Source organism: Pteronotus mesoamericanus, unplaced genomic scaffold (assembly GCF_021234165.1).
Source record: "Pteronotus mesoamericanus isolate MK-2021 breed Mesoamerican mustached bat unplaced genomic scaffold, CSHL_Meso_final contig_98, whole genome shotgun sequence".
Taxonomy (NCBI): Eukaryota; Metazoa; Chordata; class Mammalia; order Chiroptera; family Mormoopidae; genus Pteronotus; species Pteronotus mesoamericanus.
The window spans coordinates 2,827,177-2,842,218 of NW_026555295.1; the positions used below are offsets into that span (position 1 = coordinate 2,827,177).

Here is a 15,042-nt window from a genome sequence, read left to right on the forward strand (position 1 = left end):
TGCCTTCTATCCTTGTTTCTTTTATCAATTCTGCTAGAGATTTGTCTCTTTTACTAGTTTTTTTTAGAGAGCAAACTTTATTGGTTTTATTGATCATTGATACTTTTATTGTCGTTTTCCATGTTATTAATTTCTGATTATCTTCATTTTGATTTGCTAGGTTATTGGCTGCCTTCCACTGTAATAATAACTTCAGTGTAGGATGAGAAGAGAACTTACCCCTTAAGTAAGTATTTGAATAAATAAAGTAATAAATTAATGAATGTTTATGTACAGCTTTCAAAGGAACTGAACATCCTAGAGAATGATAATACACCAGACCCACCTGTTTCATTTACTTCCTCTCTATCAGTAATATTTAGTGTATCTTTTTCTTCCACTCAGCCTCTCTGCTAGATTGTCCCCAAAATTAATCATTGAACAATCTCATGCAATTCAGTTGCATTAAATATTGTCTAGACATTCATGACTCAAAAATTTATATCTTCAGCCCCCAACCTTCCTTGTAATCTCCAGAATTGCATATCCAAACAATGTCTCAACTTCTTTATTTCAGCTTAACATGCAAACCTAACATTTGTAAATGCTCAGTTTACTACTCTCTCCCAAACTGATCATCCTCAGTGGTTCCATCACATGAAATGTCATCATTTGTCCAGTTTTTCAGGAAAAACTCTAGAGGCTTTCTTGACTTTTATCTTCTCCTATACAACATATAATACTAATAAAATCCTATCAATTTTTTATTCAACATGTAATATAAATCCATCCATTTCTCCCCATATTTATCATCACCATCCTCGTTTAGGACACACTTATATCTCATCTGGACTTTTATTTCCTAACTGGTTCCACAGCTCCCACCCCTGTCTACCACAATCTCTTATTCTACACACAGCAGCGGGAGTGATCACTTTAAAAGGCAATTTATGTTGATTACTCTTCGCTCAAAACTCCCCAGTGGCTCCCACACACTTAGGATAAAATCCAAAGTCCTTACATGGCCTACAAGATCCAGTGTAACTTGGTCTCTGGCTGCCCTATTTCATTGCCCATATTCTCGGTTCTATTCACACTGCATCACCCACCCTGGCCTTCTTGTTATTCTTTAAATACTCCAGTTTTGTTTTGTTTTTTCTCAATATCAGGGTTTTGCACTTTCTATTCCTTCAATCTGGAATGTTCTGCCCCAGATATTCTGATAATTTGTTTCTTTCATTTTATTAAGGTATCTGGTCCTGTGCCACTTCCTCAAAGAAAACTTCTTTGACCATCAATTTAAAATAGTTGTAACCCCTTGCTCAGTGTTAGCCTTTATTACTTTCTTCATGTTCTATATTATATATTCATTTGTTTACTTGTTTATTCCCTGTAAATCCCTGTCAATTCCACAAAACTGAAGATTTGTCTAACATTCATCCCTGGATCCCTAATGTCTAGAGTACTGCCTGCTGCATAGTAGGCCTATAATAAATACTTACTGAAAGAACTAATGGTTTTTAACCTCCATTGCAACTCTGTTTGAAGGAGAATGAATTTTTTTCTAAAAGTCTACTACTACTAGTTATAAAACCTTAAGTAAATTCTTAAGGAAAAATTTCCTTTTCTATAAAACAAAGTTTAGGTTAATTCATTGCTAAGATCACTTCCAGCTCAAATATAGTCTGATTATAAGCCTTGAAAGTTCTATAAAGATGTTCTTCAATTGAGGTGTTTTTAAGTGGGAGCATCCATCACAAGTAGGTAGCAAGGATGGAACCTGAGTTTGGGGAAGCTCAGCAAGCATTGCTGAAATGGAGGCCCAGATCCACTGGGTCACTGGTTTCTCCCAGTCCATTATGTACCAGAAGTGGTTAAGACCAGGATCATGCCCAGGCATTCTTGGGATGGCAGGTAGATACTGGTGAGATGCCAAAGCCTTGTAAGTGTTACTGAATTACAGCAGAACCAGGGGTTTAGCCTGCTGACACATATTATTGTAAGATCTTCTCTTTCACAGTCTGGATATTTACAACCCCACAATATAAAATCCTCAGCAGGTAAACTTTGCAAACTCTGTCCTAGCCCATCCTGCTATAACATTCATCTTTTCCTCTTAATATGCTTTATTTGACCCTGGTCCTGATTGGATTACCAATGATGCCATTGCCCCCAACTCATTCTCTGTATTTCATCACATTGCTTTGTCTTATATACATAGTCTCATAGCCTAGCTGTGTTCTCATATCTACTACGTTACTCAAAAATTCCGGGGGATGTCACCCTCTTCCTAAAAACTAACTTATTAGAATGGGGACCCTCCCTCAGGTGTTAGTCTGCTTTGAGGGAAAATAAGAAATTAATTGCTCTCCAAAGTACAGATGACAATGTCATGGGTAAGAAGACGGAGGAAGATAAAGAATCACAACTTTCTAAGCTCTCTCAGGCATTAGTGACAAGCTGGGGCCAGAGTGGGCTCTTTGCCCTGGGCCATTGAGAACACAAGAAAAACCTGTTTGACTTGATTAAACCAGGTCCCCTGAGGTTACTCAGAGTCAGGGGGTAGTGGTGGTGCTATGTTTTGAATGTTTGTGTCACTGCTCCCTGCACATATTCATATGTTGAAACCCAATGTGATGGTATAATAAGTGGGGCTTTTGAAAGGTGCTTAGGTAATGAGGGTGAAGAGGAGCCCTCATGACGGAATTAGTGCTCTTATAAAAGAGACCCCAGAGATACCCCATGCCTCCTCCACCATGTGAGGACACAGTGAGAAGAACGCTGTCTCTCAACCAGGATTTGGGCTCTCACCAGACACTGAATCTGCCAGCACTCTGATCTTAGACTTCCCAGCCTCCAGAACTAGGAGAAACAAATATCTGTTGTTTATAAGCTACCTCGTCTATGGTAATCTGTTATAGGTGCCTGAAAAGGCTAAAACAAATGAGAAGAACATTTGGCCACATTCAAAAGAACCAATCTTAACTCCATGTTGACTCAGTCAAGTGTGTGACCTCCCTGAAAATTGGGCTTCAAGTCTCTACAATGAGGGGCTGAACCTCCAGTTGCAAATGACAACTTAGATACTCACGTGTTATCTCTCATCCTTCCTAGTGTTCATAAAAACAACTGCAAATGGATTTTTAACAACAATGACAACAAAAACAAAAAATAAAAAAAAAAAAACAAGAGGGGAGAAATGGCAATGAAATTTAGAAGCTGAAGGGCAGATGCACTTAGATGTGCAAGAAATCAAAGTCCCCAAAATCAGTGAGGACAGCTAAGAATTAGCCATGTTTGCACTGGTAGATCCCCCAAAAGCCCAGGAATTAGCGGGTCTTGGCATCTGCGGAAGTGAGAGTAGAGATGAGACTGAAAATGGGGAATGGAAAGTCTATTGAGGGAAAAATTGAACTTCAGATATTCGTCCAATCTTATAGAGCTGAATGTCTGTCCCAGACCACCCAGGAAAAGACTGGAAGGCTGTTTTTTTGGAGAGGATTAAGCGGAAGGACTCTGGATTTGTGGCATAAACCACAGCTGATAGATGAATGGGTAACACTGATGGAGTACCCCTGGAAAACAAGGGCAATTACACAAAAGTGTATGACCTAAATTTTAACTCCAAACCTTTCTCATAGGATGGTATAGTCCAGCTCATAAATTCCAGGCTGGAGACCAACAGATTTTTCTCTCATTCTGACCAAGAGGAAAGAACAAAAGTTAGATACTGTTGCCAAAGGACATAGCCCAGCCAGAGGTCCTAGAGTCATGCCCAGCATAGAAGGCCTTCTCCTCCTGCCCAGAGCTCCTGAACAGCCTATGAGTGCCCCCTTCTTAAACCTGAGGAGAGTCAGAAATCCCTAGACATTTGAGGAAAGTAATATAACAGATAGACCCGAGTAAATAGAAAAAAATAAGACCTGACCTTTATTAAGAATGTTTGTGAGCTATGCACTGTTCTAAGTACTTTATAGATATTTACTCACTCTTCACAACCACCACTTGAGTAAATACTGTTACTATCGCTGTAGGAAAAAATGAAGAAACTGAGGCATGAAGATATTAAGTAACTTGTCCAAGGCCAGACAGCTAGGGTAGCTGGGTTTTTATTGTTGTTGTTGTTTTGCCTTGTACTTTTTAAAAATTGTACATATAATTGACATGTAACATTATATTGGTTTCAGATGTACAACATAATGATTCAGTATTTGTATATATTGTATAATGACCATCACAATTAGTCTATTTAAAATCCATCCCCATACATAGTTGCAAATTTTTTCTTACAATGATAACTTTTAAGGTTTACTCTCTTTAACAACTTTCAGATGTGCACATTAACTATAGTCACCATGGTATATACTGAGGAAGATATTATTTTAACCATGCAGTCTGGCTTGTATCTACACTGTTAACCACTGCAATAAAAAATTAATAATAAATAAATTAAACACACTTGTCAGTAACAGAAATAATTCAGAGAAAATAAAACTTCAAAAATTAATAATATCCTCTAAAATAAGAGAAATTTCATTTAACAGAAAAGAAAAATGCTATAAAAATGGAATATTAAGAGAATCAAAAGGATTCTCTTAGAAATTAAAACTATGGAAACAGAACTGAAAAACTAAGTGGAATGGAAGTCTTCTAGAATATAGAGCAAGTCATAGCTTTGTAGTTGATACCCTATAGACTACATTCAGTGCAATGGACAGAGAGCTTTATTTTAAACCCCAATTTAGAGTCCCATTAATTCCTTACTTAAAACTCTCCAGCAAACTCCCCAAACATTTAGAATAAAATTCACACACTTCACCCTGGCCTGGAAGGTAGGTCCTGCACGATTTGGTGTGTGGCCTCCTCAACAACGTCAATTCTGGCCCTTTCCTCCTTACTCTTTCCAGCCACACTTGCTGTTCTTCATCTCACCAAGCTTCCTTCTACCTCAGGGCCTTTGCATTTGCTGGTTGCTCTGCTTATAAAGCTGTTCTCTCAGATCTTTGCAGAGCTGGCTTCTTCATTTCAAGTCTCCAAGAAGCCAAGTCGTCTCTGACCTCCCAGCTTAAACTACCTACAATTTCTTTCTGCTTCATGCCATGAATTGTCGCTTGCTGGCCCTTTACCCTACTTTATTTTTTTCATAACATTTATCACTATCAGAAATAATATCATCTGTTTATGCATATGTGTTTGTTTCATTGATTGATCCAGACTATAAACTCTACAAATACTGGAACTTTGTCTTAATTCACTGTTGAATTCCCAACACCTACATGGTACTGGTACAGAGTGGGCATTAGATAGATATTTGATATTTGTTAAATAAATAATGCATGAGTAATATTAGATGGTAAAAACAATCATAGCAGCTACAATAACTATTTTCATAGAATTCCTGGGTTTTCAATCTGTAAGATGATAAAGTAAAAGTTTGTACAAAGCAAAAGAATAGGTTTCAATTTTTTTTATTCCCATAGCGTTGGAGGAGTTGCCAGCTGCCAACATAATATCTGGGCTGAACAGTATGTTCTTGTTACCAAGCAGCAATTGGGGTTCTGCTGCCCACTGTCACCCTCTATACAAAATTTCAGAGGCAAAGTTTTGGTGACAAAGGAAAGGAGTCTTTATTCAAAAGCAGTTACTTAAGCCTATCAAGTCACAGCTTTAATCACTTAAACCTATCAATTAAGGCTAAACTCTAACACCTGGGTTCTCCTAGCAGTCCCCCTGTAAGTTTTTAGTTATCTTATTTCTATAGGGTTAGTTTACAAACTAAAACAACGTGATATACAAAAGCTACACAATTTTGGAGGAATGGCAGGCTTCCACCTCAGAGCCTGTTGCTTCTAGCATACCCAAAGATATAAATCTTCTACTCTCTGCCAGGCCAGTCTGATCCTAGGCTGTGCTCGGAGCCCAGGAGGCAGAGCCAGCCAGCCCAGGAGCCAGAGAGCCCAAGCCGGCCACCTAAGAGATCTTCTTTTATTTCAAATCCTCTTGCCCATAATTCCACGCACCCTGGAGACATTCAGTTTTCTCAGACAGTCCCATCCTAGACTGCTTACTGTTGTCTTGGCAAACTCCTCCTACAGCCCCTCCCTACTTCTCCCCAGTGATCAGATTTCTCTGTATCATTCTGATATTTTTTCTGTGAACCCCAGTGGTGTCTTCCCCCTGGCAGGGTCTCAAGCATGGAAGGGGAGCAACAACAGCACTTCTATTAGCCAAGTATGTAAATAAGCTGGCACCGCCTCTACTTGTTACCTGCATGAATAAAATGCTTCCACTGAGACACAATAAGGGAGAAACATTCTCAATTCCAAATGAACTAAGTTCTCTAGTTCTTGACCTGTGGCTCAGAGGGAATTCTTTGGAGGAAGAAGAGACCCACAGCGTTGATCTCCCTTTTCAAAGATGGGCAGGTTTGTCTCAGCTCCAAGCCCTGAGGACAAGGAGAAGGATGGATCTTCTTTAAACCATGAAGAAGTCTTCTGAGAAGTGCATTTAAACTGTCAACTCCTGTGAAATGTGTCCACTGTAATAAGGCATGTGGACAGAACAAGGAAAAGAAATCCAGTGGTAATCCAAATATCTCATCTTACCACAAATAATAACCTCATTCCCCCCAAATGCCATGTTCCCCAAGGAAGGCATGCCTTCATCATGACAGTACAGCGCTGGTGACCAGAGACTGGAATCCCACAGCAGAGAGAATCCAGAGTCAGGGGCTTGGGATGGAGAAGGCCACAAGACCTACAATGGGGTTCCCAAAAGCTGGTTCAGCTCTTCAGAGTGGACCAAAGGCAGCAATTCTAGGGAGAGTGTAGTTCTGGAGGTCAGAAACCCCAAAATCAGTTTCAATGGGTTAAAGGCAAGGTGTCAACAGGATCACTTCACTCTGGAGGCTCTCAGGGGAGAATCGATTTCCCTGACTTTTTCAGCTTCTAGTGGCCTTGACTTGGGAACCCTTCCCTTTCTTCATAGTGCATCCCCCCAATTTCTGCTTCCGTGGTCACACCCCCTTCTTTCCCTCTGCCTCCCACTTACAAAGATACTTATGGTTACATTTAGGTCCCACATGGATCATCTTCCCATCTCAAGATCCTTGACTTAATCACATTTGCAATGTCCCTTTTGCTATATAAGGTAGTATTCACAGATTTGAGAGGTTTGGACCTGGATATCTTTGGGGTCATTAGTCAACCTAGCACAATATATAAATCATACATGTACCTATATACTATATTTTACCCACTCATTATTCATGAAGAAGACGCCATTACCTGACTGCTGATGACAGGTGAATTCGGTTTTCATAATGTAATTTGATACATCTTTAGTGAAACTCTGTGATCGTCTCCCCCTACAACAGACACACTCCAAATGTGGATTGTGAATAACCAGAGGTGTTTACCAAGAAGGAATTTATGAGACCAACACTTTCCTCAGGGAATCTCACAGCAATATTTGGAAAGAGAATTACGCATCACGATTGACTGCTACGTTACGGGCGAGTGACAGGGAATGACAGTTACATTAAGCAAATGTAAAGTCACTGCACTCTAACCATGGGGTGGATGGGGGTATACTCCAGGGGTCCTGAAGTTCTTTAAAATATCTGGAGGTTCACCTAGAATGGGGTATGATTTGTTTTACGAAGTGCCATTTTAAGTGTCTTTAGACCTTTTTTTCTTGGTAGAGTCCAAAAATAAAGGCACTAAAATTCAAATCCCTATTCTAATTCAAGAATTTTGTGTTTCTGTATATGTCCAGATAAGGATGACCTTTGTCCCATATTTTTGAATACTGTTAAAAACCAAAATGTACTAATTAAATTGTTTACTATTTACTGATGCTCAAATTGTTCCTCCTTGAAATTCATGGAAAACTTTGGTCAGCCCTCTTCCTAAATATAAGGTCAAAGGGCTATAGGAATATATTTTAATGCCTCATACTGACAACTGTTGTAACCCTGGGTTTCTGCAAGTCTACTCTCAACAAATCATCTGTTATTGTAGCTTTCTAGTATTAACATTTCAGAGAGCCCAATTTTTAAATGGAAGTACTCACTCCTCTACTCTCCATGGCCACAGAACTCCCGTGCTGCTGACCAGTTTGAGGTCTTCTCTAATCAGCAGTGTAGGGAAGCTGATACCTCCATTGGCTTCATTGGCCCTACCTACTGTGGTTAGCTGTAAAGATAAGAGCAAAAACCCAGAAACTTCATGTGCTTAGACAGAACTCTGATTATGATGGAGCTAAAAGTTGGAGACGTCCTCAAACACTCCTCTGTGCATTAGTAGATTTAGATTGAACAAAGGAAAGACCAAATAATGTAGTTTCATTTCTGTGTCATTCAGAGGTCTCCCTTCCAATCCTTAACCTTGTTGCTCTACATTCAAAGATGGAAGAGACCCAAGGAGCTTATAAAATAGCACAGCCTACTGACCTCATACTCTGAAACCAAAAATGCCTGGTTTTGAATGGGAGGCTGCCTACATACTAGCTAAGTGACCCTCAGGAATAATATTACCACAAAACTCATACGGTTATGAGGATTAAATAAAATCATGCTTGTAAACTGAAAGACACTTGATTATCTAGAATTAATAGTGAAGTATATTATTATTTTATTCCATGTCACAAAAACAAAAAAGAACACTTAAGCAATTTGTATCCATAAAAAGAAAAACTTGTCTATGATAAAGAGGACTCACATTAAATTTAGGTTAAAAAATATTTCCTCATAGTTGTGATAGAGTTTAGACTAGAATTATTCAGATTAAATTTTTATTAAGGCACTTATATGCTGAAGAATATTGATATCCTCTTCATGTAGTTTGATAATGTAACCTTTGTTGAAAAGATGGGGATTATGTGGAAGACAAACTGTCGTGAAAGTGAGCAGTTCATACACCTAGCCATTCTAGGTGCCCAGGTAGGTGGGACTAGAGCTCCTTAATCAGTGACTTAAATCAGATGGAAATTTATTTTTATCTCACTTAGGAGAAGTATAGAGATAGTTTGTCCAATGTTGATATGGACACCCCAGAGTTATCATGGGCTCACCACCCTTCCAGCTCGCTGGCCCACTGTCCCTATGGTGCAAGCCTTATTTTCACTGTCCGAGATGGATACCTTCTAAACAACAGGATTTTCAAAGAACAAGAGAGAGGCACTTCCGTCCTTTGTAGGGAAGTTTCATATTTTCACAAGTTTCTTCCTAGGTTTTACTGGTAGGTACTTGTTCACAAGATCCTCCTTAGTAGCAAGGGAGCCTGTGAAATACAGTCTTTATTCTGAAATAATAATTTGGTTTTCTTACTAAGAAAAAAGAGGGTACTGAAGAGAGGAAGGAAGCTAAACTTCCCAGCCACACTAAATTCATTCTTCTCTGAATATTCTTTAATCTCTTTCTTTCCTTTTTTTGGCCTGGTTCCTCTTCTATATCTCAATGACCATTCTGCTTTTCTCTATAGATTCTGTCCTTTCAAATTTTTATCCACTCCAAAGATTTCAACTGCTGAGTTCATGTGAGGAGAAGAAGGCAGGTGGCCTGGTCTAATCTTGAAAAGCTGCTGATCACTGAATGTGCTGGAATTGACTAATGATTTTATATGAAGACTTCTTATCTGTGAAGTTCTCTTGGCAGAATATCCCTGTTTCAGGATTACTTACATTAAATAAAACTAGAACCTGTGGATTTATGACTCATAACTTCTAAAAAATATCACAAAATCCCTGTGATCTGTTTAAAAAAGCTCAAATAGAATGGTTTGTAACTTAAATGTTCTCCACCCAGTAAAGTGATCTGCAAACCTCATTTAGAGACTTCATCTTCTATTTTAAAGCAAAGACTGTGTCTGACATGAAAAGGAAAGACCCATGTAGCCACCGAATTGTCTCAGACAACCCCTGCTTTATCTGAGCCTATTGCTTTATTGAAACTTGTGATTATTAGTGAAGGTTGATACTGCGTAAGAGCTCTAATTTGTGAGTCCAATTTGACAGTCTGATCTTTTGTGATAGTTCAATGTGAACAGTAGCCACATTTCTCTAACTCACAATTTTTTCATAAATTCTTCATTGATAGTTTAACTACTTGCTGGATATACCTAAATAGTTTATCAGTACCTCAAAATCAACATATCTAATAATAAACTTTCCATCTGCCCCCCAAATTAGTTCCTGCTCTTCAATTTCCAATCACCTAGACACAAATATTAGCCTCATTCCTTTCTATTCCTTCTTAATTAGCTCCAGTAACACTTGAAAACCTTTACTCCATCCAGCTCTTTCTTTTTATTTTTACTCCCTCCTAATTTTTCTTCCTGGTTCCAGTCCTTGGCCATTAATTATTCTAATGTATAACACTCTTCTATACATACACCATTGAGTTAAAATTAAGGAGACATAGAATCTTAAAATCTAATGAAATAAAAAAAATTAGATATGTATGGATAGATATCTATAGGCATACCTTGGACAGAACCAGCTCTAATACCCAGTATAAGGTGAGTAAAATGAAAAGAAGCAATAAGAAAAGTATGTGCAATTCTTTAATAACAGGACAGGGGAGAAAGAACAGAAGGAAGGAAAGAGGGGAAAAAAATGAAGCCTGCAAAAGAAAAATGAATAGTCTACTCTGGAAAAAATAAATATCACAGGAAACAAAAAGAAAAAATACAACAAATGCTGGAAATTTTAAACAAATGGAGAGAATATGGAAACTATGAACCAAGAGATATGAATAGCAAGTGTAATTAAATAAAAAGATATATTTTGGAGCTAAAGATATTCTACACATACAACCAAGAATAAAGCTCTGTTCAAAGGAAACTTATTGCCTTCACCATTTACAAGACATAAGATGGAATAAGTATAAAAGAAGTGTATATTCAACTCAAGAAGATATGAAAAGGCCAACAAAATTAAAATGAGGGAAAGCAAAAACAAAATACAATGGGAGGTCACGAAAAGGGAGTGAAGCAGTCAACTTGGTAAGTAAATCTGCAATGCTATCTTGACAGGATTTTTCCTTCCCAGAGGCCAAAATGCCCTGTCTCCTTAGGAGCAATCCTTAAGGGACAAGAGCTGGAATTGTGTCTTATTCATCTTTGTAACATCACAGCCTAGGACAATGAATACTTGTACAATCATTGTATAAACGAGTCCTGAATGTCCAGGTTATTAAGAGAGACCTTCTCTGGCTTCTCGGATGAATCTTTGCCACACAGATGAGGTCTGGGGCCACTGAGAAAGCACAGGGCTGAGTCAGTGAACCACAGTGTCTACTGAGGTGTCTTTACCAAGGAAGCATCTGGTAAAGATGACAACCTATCAATTAATTCCACTTAAATGTGCGTGCCCCTTCTCTCTGCCATCTCCATTTCTACCAGTGCCCAGTCTGAGCTGTGCTTGCCTTGGCCTCCCTCTCAGGCAGATCTTCTTAACCAGTTCAGGGGCCAAGAACATGAAAGGAAATAAGTCCCGTGTTATTCTCGCTAACCTATAACTAAACTTTAGCATTTCCCAACATTAGATCATAGGCAACAAACCACTCTAGTACCAGCAGTCCCCAAAACTGTCCCCAAGAGAAATCACAGATATTTTATATCACATATTAGTTTGGGGAGAAAGCTCAAAACTTCATTCACATTCATCATCACTTCAAAATTATGGTCGTTATGAGCCGTGATGCAAATCTTGTTATTTACAGCATTAAAGATTTAAAATAAATAAATTTTATATGAAGATTTTTACAATTATATCACAAACTCTTAAAATATTTTGATAACTGCATTTCAATGTAATCGATTTCTTTCACATTCCTGTGTATTTTATTTAATAAATGTGAAAGTGTCTATAAACTTCACTAGATGCCAAAAGTGCCCGTGGCACTGAAAGGTCAGGAACCTCTGCATGAGGCTTAGCTATTTAGGGTGAATGACATTTCTCATAGAAAGGAAAATAAAGATGGAAGTTGTGTGACTTTCAGTTTTTGAAAAAAATTTAGTTAATTTAGGAGAGATGATTTATCACGTGACGATTGGACTTGAGACAGACATTTATCTGGTGTACTAGGAAGCCCGAGGAAGGCCTAGGAAAACCATTTATAGGCTGTCGCACAGTGCGACCAAAAGCATGAGCTCTGGAATCTGAACTGCTAGGGTTCAGATCTCAGGGCACCATTCACTCCTTGCATGGCCTCCAGCAACCTCTCCCAGGCTCGATTTCCTCATCGGTAAGAGTAGAGTGACACTGGCTTTTGTCTTGGAGGGCTGTTCTGAGGTATGAGTGAGGTAATTCCTGTCCTGTGCTTGTCTCAGCCCCTGACACATAGTAGCTGCTCCTCGTTGTTAGGATTACAGTCAGCTGAACTTGTTTTCAACAACTTCCTCCACTGCAACGTTTCTCTTGTGGGTTTTTTTTTTTTCCCCCCACCAGTAATGAGATGGCTCCCTCACCTAGTTAGAGAGATGAGCTTCTTAAGGCTAGCTTCTGTATTTCCTTCCTTCCTCTCCTATCAAAACCCACTCTCAAATAAGACTCTAATGTTACTCATGTTTTGGTGTGTTTTTTAGTTTTTTGGTTACCTCTTTTAGGGATGAAAATTTCTTCACTGTGTGAGAAGTCTTTTTCTCCAGGAAAAATCAATCTCAGTGTCCAGGAGCAGATAAAAGAAATGTCTCTCTTTCCACGGGGAGCGTCTGCCCTCTTGCTTCTCTGCATCCCACTTGTCCAGTTCAAGTCCCATCTCATCCAAAAAGTCTCCCCCACCTCTCATGTCTTCACTGGCAGCAGCAGGCAGTGGCTCTTGATGCCACTGAACTCTAAACACATAAGCCTGCCATCCCTTCTGGATGCTCAGCCAAGAATGGCTTCTTTCTGTCTCTCTCTTCTTTCCCAGGGCAAGGCAACTGTTCTTATGAGTGGGGTGTGGCATCTTTCCTTTTATAGTCCTGAAGACCCCCAACCAGGCAAGGTAAAAAAGGTAAACACTTTTTTTTTTAGCAGCTTTTCCCTAAAACCTCCTGGTCTCCATGTCTGTGCTGAGTTCTCAGGGGTAAGATGAGTTAATTTGCCTTGCAAAGGAACCAGGAATGTTTCTGCTAAATTCTTAAGGGTCTCCAGAGAGGCCAGACTGTAGTTGAAGAGCCATCTCAGGGATTCTTGGAAAGGATCTTTTCCAAAACTGATAGATATTTTTCCCTGCACCCACAAATGCTGTGGTAGAAGAACCCTGGACTGAGCTTTGGGAGTCTGGCGGATCTAACCTTGGTTCTCACAGTAACCAGACGTGTGACCTTGAACATCTCATCCTTATTCTGGGCATCAGTTTCATCAACCATAGAATGAATAACTTAAATTTGATATTCTTATTTACATTCTAAGAAAGAGAGTTGGATCATTGTTTGTGGATACTTTCCAAAATTTATATTTTTCAAGGAACAGAGCTCATATTTATAATTTTCTGGGCATGTCACAAACTCTTTAGCATTCTTTTCCTAAATGAGCACAGAACTTGTTTCACACTTCAGGGTTTGCTGTGGCAATCATCACTTTGCCATGTTTTAGTGCCTTTGATTTAAGAAATTATTTTTAATTCTGTGCTCGTAAAGCAAAACTTCTAAAAGCTTTGTTGTCAATCTGTTTTTTTCTTTTGCTTTAGTTAAGGAAATAGTTTGACTTTACAAAAATCACATCTTTATCCTTCTGCATATGACAATGTGCATACCTCTCTGCATATTTAAAGTACACAGAGGACAGAAAAGAAACACATAAGCACAAATGTCACTTTGTTGGGCTTATCACCAATTTTTGGAGAAGCCATCAACTGGGCAGGCTACTGCTCATTTCAATGAATCAGTCACTAAGCCGAATGAGGCTTGGTGTCATAGGTTCATCTCCTGGTTCACTTTGCATGTATGGACATTGAGCCTCTTCAAAGGTTTAACCTTAGCTCATGTAACAGGCATAAACAGGTCCTCAGATTTCCAGTCTTGGCTCTCAGGTACTAAAAAGCATTAATGGTTTTACCACAGAAGACTTATAGGAAGAGATGTAAATCAGTTAAATCTCCTTAGGATGGAAAGTAGAAGTTCGTAGGCAATATGAGCATGAGTTAGCACTTCTCACATAATTCATCTGATCATGGACTTGGCCTTTATTCAGTGTTCATTCACAGAACCATCACACTGTAAATAGGAAAACCATGGCGACTGGAAATTGTAGAAACACTATATCGAACTATTATATATGTACGGTTTTTTATTTCACTTGATAACTACACAACAATTTCATTCACTGTAAAATCACAAGCAGACACAATATCTAGAGATATTACAGATAATGAATGAAAAATTGATACATTTTAGGCTGAAAAGCCGAAAGAGGTTTGGTTGTCACATCTAAAAAGCTCATATTTAAAATCACCAACTGTGGTTTAGCATTCCTAGTGGAAAAGGTGAACAGAGTAACATCAAATTACATCATTTTATCATTTTTTTAGTCAAAATTTTCTTGACATGTTGCTTCCAGCCCCTGTCGGACGAGGTGCCAGAAGCAGCTACTGCCACCACCGCCTGAATGGGCCACTGCCCAGGATAGGAGACACAGCGAGGCGTTGTCACCATTATGCCCAAGAAGGAAGATAAAGGAGGTAAAAACAGATGTAGGGGTAAGACTGCGAATGAATCTGAAAAAAAGAACTGGTGTTCAAAGGAGATGGACAATATTGTGCTGAAGTAATCAAAATGTTGGGAAATGGAAGCTTAGAAGCAATGTGTTTGGATGGTGTAAAGATGTTGTGTCAGTTATAGGGAAATAGAGAAAAAAGGTTTGGATGAATACGTCAGATATAATATTGGTTGGTCTACGAGACTACCAGGGCGATAAAGCTGATGTACTTTTAAAATACAATGCAGATGAAGTAAGAAGTCTGAACGCATATGGTGAGCCCCCGGAGCATGCTAAAATCAGTGAAGCGCACATTTGGTCCTGCAGATGACGATGAAGTCCAGCGCTGGAGATGTTGATGAAGACATTGATGATATCTAA

The 15,042-nt window shown here is 38.9% G+C and overlaps 1 pseudogene; it reads left to right on the forward strand.

Moving 5' to 3' along the window:
- The first annotated feature begins 208 nt into the window (after window positions 1–208).
- LOC129081396 (eukaryotic translation initiation factor 1A, X-chromosomal-like) lies at window positions 209–15,042 on the forward strand (annotated as a pseudogene).